The sequence below is a fragment of the Adiantum capillus-veneris genome, chromosome 16 (genome assembly GCF_014529385.1).
Source record: "Adiantum capillus-veneris isolate H3 chromosome 16, ASM1452938v2, whole genome shotgun sequence".
NCBI classification, from domain to species: domain Eukaryota; kingdom Viridiplantae; phylum Streptophyta; class Polypodiopsida; order Polypodiales; family Pteridaceae; genus Adiantum; species Adiantum capillus-veneris.
The window spans coordinates 41,920,488-41,928,740 of record NC_140946.1 but is presented as its reverse complement, the minus strand read 5'-3'; positions in this window follow the sequence as shown (position 1 = coordinate 41,928,740).

The window sequence follows — 8,253 nt, the reverse complement described above, 5'->3', positions numbered from 1 at the left end:
TGTATATATCTATGAGTACTTATAAGAGTTATTTTTGGAACAGATGGGTATTGGTCCAAAGGTATTGTCTCTTGGACATGCAAGACGTAGTAGGTCAAGCCTCTCGAGCTACAGGACGTGCAGCAGCACGAGATAGAGTTTGACATTCTCTAGGGGAGATTAATGTGCCTCGCTTGGAAGATTGCCAGCATTTGATAAACGTGAATCGATGTAGTGAATTTCCTTAGGAGAGGATTGCAATGGATGTAGATATCGAGTCAATGCTCCCGCAAAGTTATGTAGGAATTGAAGTGGAAGGCAATTTGGAAGCCAATAATGGAGATGTTCCTGAGGAGCCTGTAATCGTCTCCAGAGAGGGAGATTACTCCAAAGTTGAGACACATTGCTTATCTATCACCTACTTATATTATGAGACCACTTCTTTGATGCATATCTCTATGTTGTCTCTTTCTCATGAAAAGTGTATTCTTCACAACGTAGGAAACTTGGATTTTGTATGTTCCTTTTGTGGTGCTTTAGCTTGGAAAACAGAAGCAAAGACCATTCTCACATTTGTGGGGAAGAGTTGTTGCAACTCAGGCAATGTTTCTTTGCCGCCATTAAGTGAACCTCCTTTAGAATAAAGAGAATTAATGAACGGGGGTAATCCTAGAAGTAGAAAATTCTTGAAACATATCAGAGCATACAATAGTGTGTTGGCATTTGCTTCTTTGGGAGCTCATATAGATGAATCTCTCTGCCAAAGAAAAGGAATCTATACCTTCAAAGTGCATGGATCTATTTATCATAACATTGGTCCATTGATGCCAGAAGAACGATCAGGTCAAATCCCTCGCATTGCTCACTTGTATTTTTTTGACATTGAGAATGAGTTGCAAAACAGGATGAGTCATGTTTCTAAACTCAAACCAGATGTTTTGAAAAGCTTGCAATCAATGATGCATCGAGTAAATCCGTATGTTCAAGCTTTTAGGGGTTTGCTACAATGGTTCAAACTTCCAATATTCTGGAGATTAGGATGGTCATTACTGAGAAGCGTAAAAATGACTAGGAGTATGTTGCTCCAACAAGTGTGGAAGTTGCTGCAATCATGATTGGTCAGGTGAAGAGAGCAACATTGGCCATCATGATATTGTGTTGAATCTTTTGGGTGGTGGTCTAAAAAGAATCTCAAATTGCCATAGGTCATACATGCCTCTATTATATGTGTTGCTATTTCCAAAAGGTGAAGAAGGTTGGAATCCTTACATACCGCAAGTGAACAGAGCGGAAGTAAGAAGAGAGCGAGTAAATGAAACTACAAAGTATATTTCTACAATGGATTTCTACAAGTATAGATTGCAAAATTAGAGATGATACGACACAATGTCTTTTACGTTGTCGAGAAATTTGCGGTCTTGCCAGGAAAGCACCGGGCTTATGGCTGTGAGAGCTTGTGAGAGAACTCAACAAAAACTATATGAAGGAGTTAAACCATAGATGCCATGAAGACTAGGGTTTGGAAAGAAGTGCAATCAAAGAAGACTCACTCTTTCTCTCTTGCACTCACACACACAAAGAAAGAACACAAAAGAGAATGTCAAAACAATACGAAAATGAAAACATCAAGGCTATGGTCATATCATATCATGGGTAATATGAAAGGGTTAATAGATGAGTTAATGGCATTCAATCTTGGCTGACCAAATAAGCTACGAATTGTTCTTTGGAATTGTAGTTTTGTGCTTACCATAATATATATATTTTGTCTAGTGATTGGGATTAATTGTGTGTACAAATCCTCTTGGTTCATAGCAAGATAACTACGCTTACGTCAAAAGAAAAGTTATAGTCTATGAGAGGTAGTATGATGGGATCCGGTGATAGAAGTATTTCATTAAGCCTTTCTGGGCCAAAGAGAAACACTATACGTTGTTGAAAGTGTATTTTTCGGCTAATCCATACGTTAATTCTAATAGATCGTACAGAGTGAAAGCGATAGAAATGATCATCATGTGGGTTATTCATTTAGGATAGTATGTGAGAAATGTAGATATGAGAGAAGTGAAGAGATGAGAAGTTTCCCTCCCAAGCCCTATTCTTGCCCGTAGGCAATAAGGATACTGCGGGGAGAGATGTACCTGTAGCAAAGAGAACCTAGAGAGGATGAATTACTAAGAATGAGAGAGATAGGTTTGGTTAAGGAGATGAGATTAGATACATATATATATGTTGGATTAGAGATGAAAATGAAAACAACAAGAAATCAAGAAAACATCAATGTAGAACACATCCTACTTGAAACCCTTCGGCACCATTATTGATGGGAGAGAGAAGAAGAGGGGAGAATTCAACGTTGATTGATACGCCAAGTACAACACCTTCTTTGATTAGAGTTGATCTTCCAAGGATAGCGTATAAGAATGGCTAGTCTTCCTCTAGGAGAAAGTGTAGGCTTGGGCTTATGTTAATGGGGCTAAGTACAATTAGGCATTACTACTCACTCCCTCAAGAATTCCTCTCATCAATGGCTTGAATGCTTGAGTTCCTTTTCAAGGAAGAAGAGGTCCCCTTTTATAGGTGAAGGGAACCCCCAAGGGTTTACACAAGAAGAGAGGAGCCAGTGTGAACAGGAATCGGAAAAGTTGGAAATGAGCTGTCCCTGCATGATGTGGGCAGACTGGGGTCCAGTATTTTGATCATATCTCCTCAACCGTAGCTCCAATTAAAAAAGTAAAAATATGGGCAGAAAATTCAGCTCATTAGCTACGATTTTAATTTTAAAATCGTTTTCCAATTCGGATTGGAACCTTGTGTAAAAGATTCATCAAAATAGGGTCCATTTCTGGCAGCAAAAGTCTTCATGTGGTCCCCTTAGCCTAGACTTTCATTTGATTCCAAAGGACACCTCATGCCATATGAAAGCATGACATTGCTCCTTGACAAAGTTTTGTAATCATGCTTGCAATTATGCATTAAAATAAGTGTATCTTTGAAATCATGCCACCTAGTGTCCCACTAGGATATGATTCCCTCCTAGTAGCTATTTAAAAAGAAATATAAGAAAAATACATAGAATATATATATATATTGGAGTTTACCCTAGATATAGGATCTAGCTAGGGTGTGAGATGATAATGAGATAGTAGAAATAAAGAATCAATGCTTTTTGCCCCAAGTTGAAGAGGCGGAGCTATTGATGCTTTTCCCATAGTATTTTCTGATGGTAAAGTAAGAATAGGTTACCCTTGAGAAAAATAATAGGATGAGATAGAAGGCTTATTATTATACTTAAATATGCATATGTACATTATAGGAAAGATAATTATGTATCTAAAAAATTACAAGATAACTCTTGTAGCATGCGTTCCCACTATGTACGTGTCACAGCACGACATCCACCCCCTCTAAACCTGCACATCCTCCGGCATGTGCCAACCTTATGGTAACTTGTGAAAGCAATTGTATCCCTTGTCATCCCATGACCTCCTCCAGGATCATATGGGTAACTCAAAAACTTGTATTGTACTAAGCATTGAGATTCTCCGTATCTTTTAATTGCTCTCGGATTAGAAGGAATTGTTATATACATCTGTCTTCGAAACATCTGTAACAAATCTCCATTATGCGCAAAATCTTCATGACGTAGAGACATAAGTTCCTCATTCTCCTCTTCAAAAAACACTTCCAGGATTCCTGTAATATACTTGAAAGATTTTTGAAACTGCACTTCAACCTTCTGACCAACCTGTAAATCCATATGTACCTCTTTCGCATAGAAGTCTGAATCTGCATCTTCATTCTCAAAAGAATCCTCTAGATAGCCTTTCTCAACATCGAGAGAAACCTCAGAAATGTGCATGGTAAACCTCTCATCAATCCTCTCACCTTTTACCAAATACCTCTCCAGCTTTATAGCATAAAACTTTGCATACCTCTCAAATATGGTGTCTAATTCCCTTTCCAAATCATCCTGGTAGGTATGCTCCCGGTCACTTGTAACCGACTGCTCAAAAACCTCCTTGGAGTTAGTCTCTGACACAATATCTTCACCCCTTCTTCCTTTTTGACTAATCGCTAAATTATCTTCAACTGAATCATGTCTCCACTCATCTAGGGAGAACCCTTCTTCATTACATGACTCTGGTGTCAGCATAGAGCTAGCATCCTCTTCTTGCTTCAAGGAATCACCATGTATACCCTTCCTATCCATAGCAGATAGATGCTCACAAACCTGCTTGCAATTTATACCCTGTGACAAAAGACCTAAATCCCTTTTATGCCTCAGATATTTTTTGCATACCTGCAGGCAACCGAATTTCTTAGAACCCTGTTTAGTAGGCACTTTATGGCAAGCATGTTTATTTGCATCTTCACACAGATAAGAAATATCACCCCAATCACAGACCATATCCGAAGAGGTTTCTTGCTCTTATACTCTATCTTCTGATGTCACTTCAACCTGTATAGAATAACCAAACACTTTTCTATCTTTGATTTGTGAATCTTGAAGATTCATAGCTTCATCTGCAGAACCCCAATCCTCATGTAGAGAATCTGCATCTGTCATTCCTTCCTCTACCATGGAATTGTGAAAGATTGCTGCATCTGGCTCTAAATAAGGCACAATTTCATGAGTCATCTACATCACATCTGCTACCCCCATATATAAAAGACATACATATTACTCTATCAATGCACTCCTCTTCTTCCACCTCGTCTAGTTGAGGTACTTCACAATCCACAATGCTACTAGCAGAGCTATACTCACAAAGGAAGATATTTTCAGTCACCCCCTCTAAATTAGCACTTTCGCAGCTAGACATATCCATTTGGGTAGTACCACATGCATCAAACTCGCATAGGAAAGCATTGATAATGACTTCTTCATCCTGGTATATGTCTTCAGCATAGGCATCCGCTCTTTTAAACTTGGTAAAAGTTCCTGGATTTGCTCAAAAGTAGATTGTAGCACATCACTAATATAGCCGTCTTCCACCTGTTTTCCCTTCACATCCTCTGTCAAAACCATAGCATCCTCATCCTTGTATATACACTCATGTGCATCTTCAAACGAATCAAAAGGAGCGTCCAAATCATCTATCATAGCCGACGAGTTTGCATCATCCTCTAAGTCGCTTTGAGCCGTTTCAGGCGCTTGGATAGCATCATGAGAGTCATTATCTTGAGATACGAAGGTTACAAGACCCAAACGTGCATAAATAGCTTGCACTATGTTTGCTTCATCTGCATACAATAAATTTGCATCTTGCAAAAGATATGCATCTATTACTGCTTCTAAATTGGCCTGTATGGATGTGTTGACACTTGCATGGCTTACAGGAGACACCAACTCTAGTTGGTCACATCCACTTCCACTCTGCTCCATCTCTTGGTCTTGATGTTCCAAGCATACTTGTGTTATAGCTGTAGAAAACTCACCCCAGTTGCTTGCATATACACTTGCATAGTCTTGAACTTACTGCTTGAAATCATCACTCACAAGTTCAACAAATGCTGCAATCATCCGAGCTTCTGGAATTTCTTGAAGCCTCATCTTTGTCACATAGCACTCAAGATATCCTTCTGGATCATAGCAATCGAATATATTAAGCTCATTATATACGGATTGCATAGCGCTTTCAATCGCTTTTTGAATCCGGTCTTCTTCTTCAAGCCATTTGCATCTGTCTTCAAGCTCTTTCATTTCAGCTTATAGCTGCTCCACTTTGCTAACCATCGTTATGTACTCTCACCCCGGCTTGTTCGCGTCGGGTTCACCAAAAATATGTCGAGAAATTTGCGATCTTGCCAGGAAAGCACCGGGCGTATGGCTGTGAGAGTTTGTGAGAGAAGTCAACAAAAACTATATGAAGGAGTTAAACCATAGATGCCATGAAGACTAGGGTTTGGAAAGAAGTGCAATCAAAGAAGACTCACTCTTTCTCTCTTGCACTCACACACACAAAGAAAGAACACAAAAGAGAATGTCAAAACAATACGAAAATGAAAACATCAAGGCTATGGTCATATCGTATCATGGGTAATATGAAAGGGTTAATAGATGAGTTAATGGCATTCAATCTTGGCTGACCAAATAGGCTACGAATTGTTCTTTGGAATTGTAGTTTTGTGCTTACCATAATATATATATTTTGTCTAGTGATTGGGATTAATTGTGTACAAATCCTCTTGGTTCATAGCAAGATAACTACGCTTACGTCAAAAGAAAAGTTATAGTCTATGAGAGGTAGTATGATGGGATCCGGTGATAGAAGTATTTCATTAAGCCTTTCTGGGCCAAAGAGAAACACTATACGTTGTTGAAAGTGTATTTTTCGGTTAATCCATACGTTAATTCTAATAGATCGTACAGAGTGAAAGCGATAGAAATGATCATCATGTGGGTTATTCATCTAGGATAGTATGTGAGAAATGTAGATATGAGAGAAGTGAAGAGATGAGAAGTTTCCCTCCCAAGCCCTATTCTTGCCCGTAGGCAATAAGGATACTGCGGGGAGAGATGTACCTGTAGCAAAGAGAACCTAGAGAGGATGAATTACTAAGAATGAGAGAGATAGGTTTGGTTAAGGAGATGAGATTAGATACATATATATATGTTGGATTAGAGATGAAAATGAAAACAACAAGAAATCAAGAAAACATCAATGTAGAACACATCCTACTTGAAACCCTTCGGCACCATTATTGATGGGAGAGAGAAGAAGAGGGGAGAATTCAACGTTGATTGATACGCCAAGTACAACACCTTCTTTGATTAGAGTTGATCTTCCAAGGATAGCGTATAAGAATGGCTAGTCTTCCTCTAGGAGAAAGTGTAGGCTTGGGCTTATGTTAATGGGGCTAAGTACAATTAGGCATTACTACTCACTCCCTCAAGAATTCCTCTCATCAATGGCTTGAATGCTTGAGTTCCTTTTCAAGGAAGAAGAGGTCCCCTTTTATAGGTGAAGAGAACCCCCAAGGGTTTACACAAGAAGAGAGGAGCCAGTGTGAACAGGAATCGGAAAAGTTGGAAATGAGCTGTCCCTGCATGATGTGGGCAGACTGGGGTCCAGTATTTTGATCATATCTCCTCAACCGTAGCTCCAAATAAAAAAGTAAAAATATGGGCAGAAAATTCAGCTCATTAGCTACGATTTTAATTTTAAAATCGTTTTCCAATTCGGATTGGAACCTTGTGTAAAAGATTCATCAAAATAGGGTCCATTTCTGGCAGCAAAAGTCTTCATGTGGTCCCCTTAGCCTAGACTTTCATTTGATTCCAAAGGACACCTCATGCCATATGAAAGCATGACATTGCTCCTTGACAAAGTTTTGTAATCATGCTTGCAATAATGCATTAAAATAAGTGTATCTTTGAAATCATGCCACCTAGTGTCCCACTAGGATATGATTCCCTCCTAGTAGCTATTTAAAAAGAAATATAAGAAAAATACATAGAATATATATATATATTGGAGTTTACCCTAGATATAGGATCTAGCTAGGGTGTGAGATGATAATGAGATAGTAGAAATAAAGAATCAATGCTTTTTGCCCCAAGTTGAAGAGGCGGAGCTATTGATGCTTTTCCCATAGTATTTTCTGATGGTAAAGTAAGAATAGGTTACCCTTGAGAAAAATAATAGGATGAGATAGAAGGCTTATTATTATACTTAAATATGCATATGTACATTATAGGAAAGATAATTATGTATCTAAAAAATTACAAGATAACTCTTGTAGCATGCGTTCCCACTATGTACGTGTCACAGCACGACATCCACCCCCTCTAAACCTGCACATCCTCCGGCATGTGCCAACCTTATGGTAACTTGTGAAAGCAATTGTATCCCTTGTCATCCCATGACCTCCTCCAGGATCATATGGGTAACTCAAAAACTTGTATTGTACTAAGCATTGAGATTCTCCGTATCTTTTAATTGCTCTCGGATTAGAAGGAATTGTTATATACATCTGTCTTCGAAACATCTGTAACAAATCTCCATTATGCGCAAAATCTTCATGACGTAGAGACATAAGTTCCTCATTCTCCTCTTCAAAAAACACTTCCAGGATTCCTGTAATATACTTGAAAGATTTTTGAAACTGCACTTCAACCTTCTGACCAACCTGTAAATCCATATGTACCTCTTTCGCATAGAAGTCTGAATCTGCATCTTCATTCTCAAAAGAATCCTCTAGATAGCCTTTCTCAACATCGAGAGAAACCTCAGAAATGTGCATGGTAAACCTCTCATCAATCCTCTC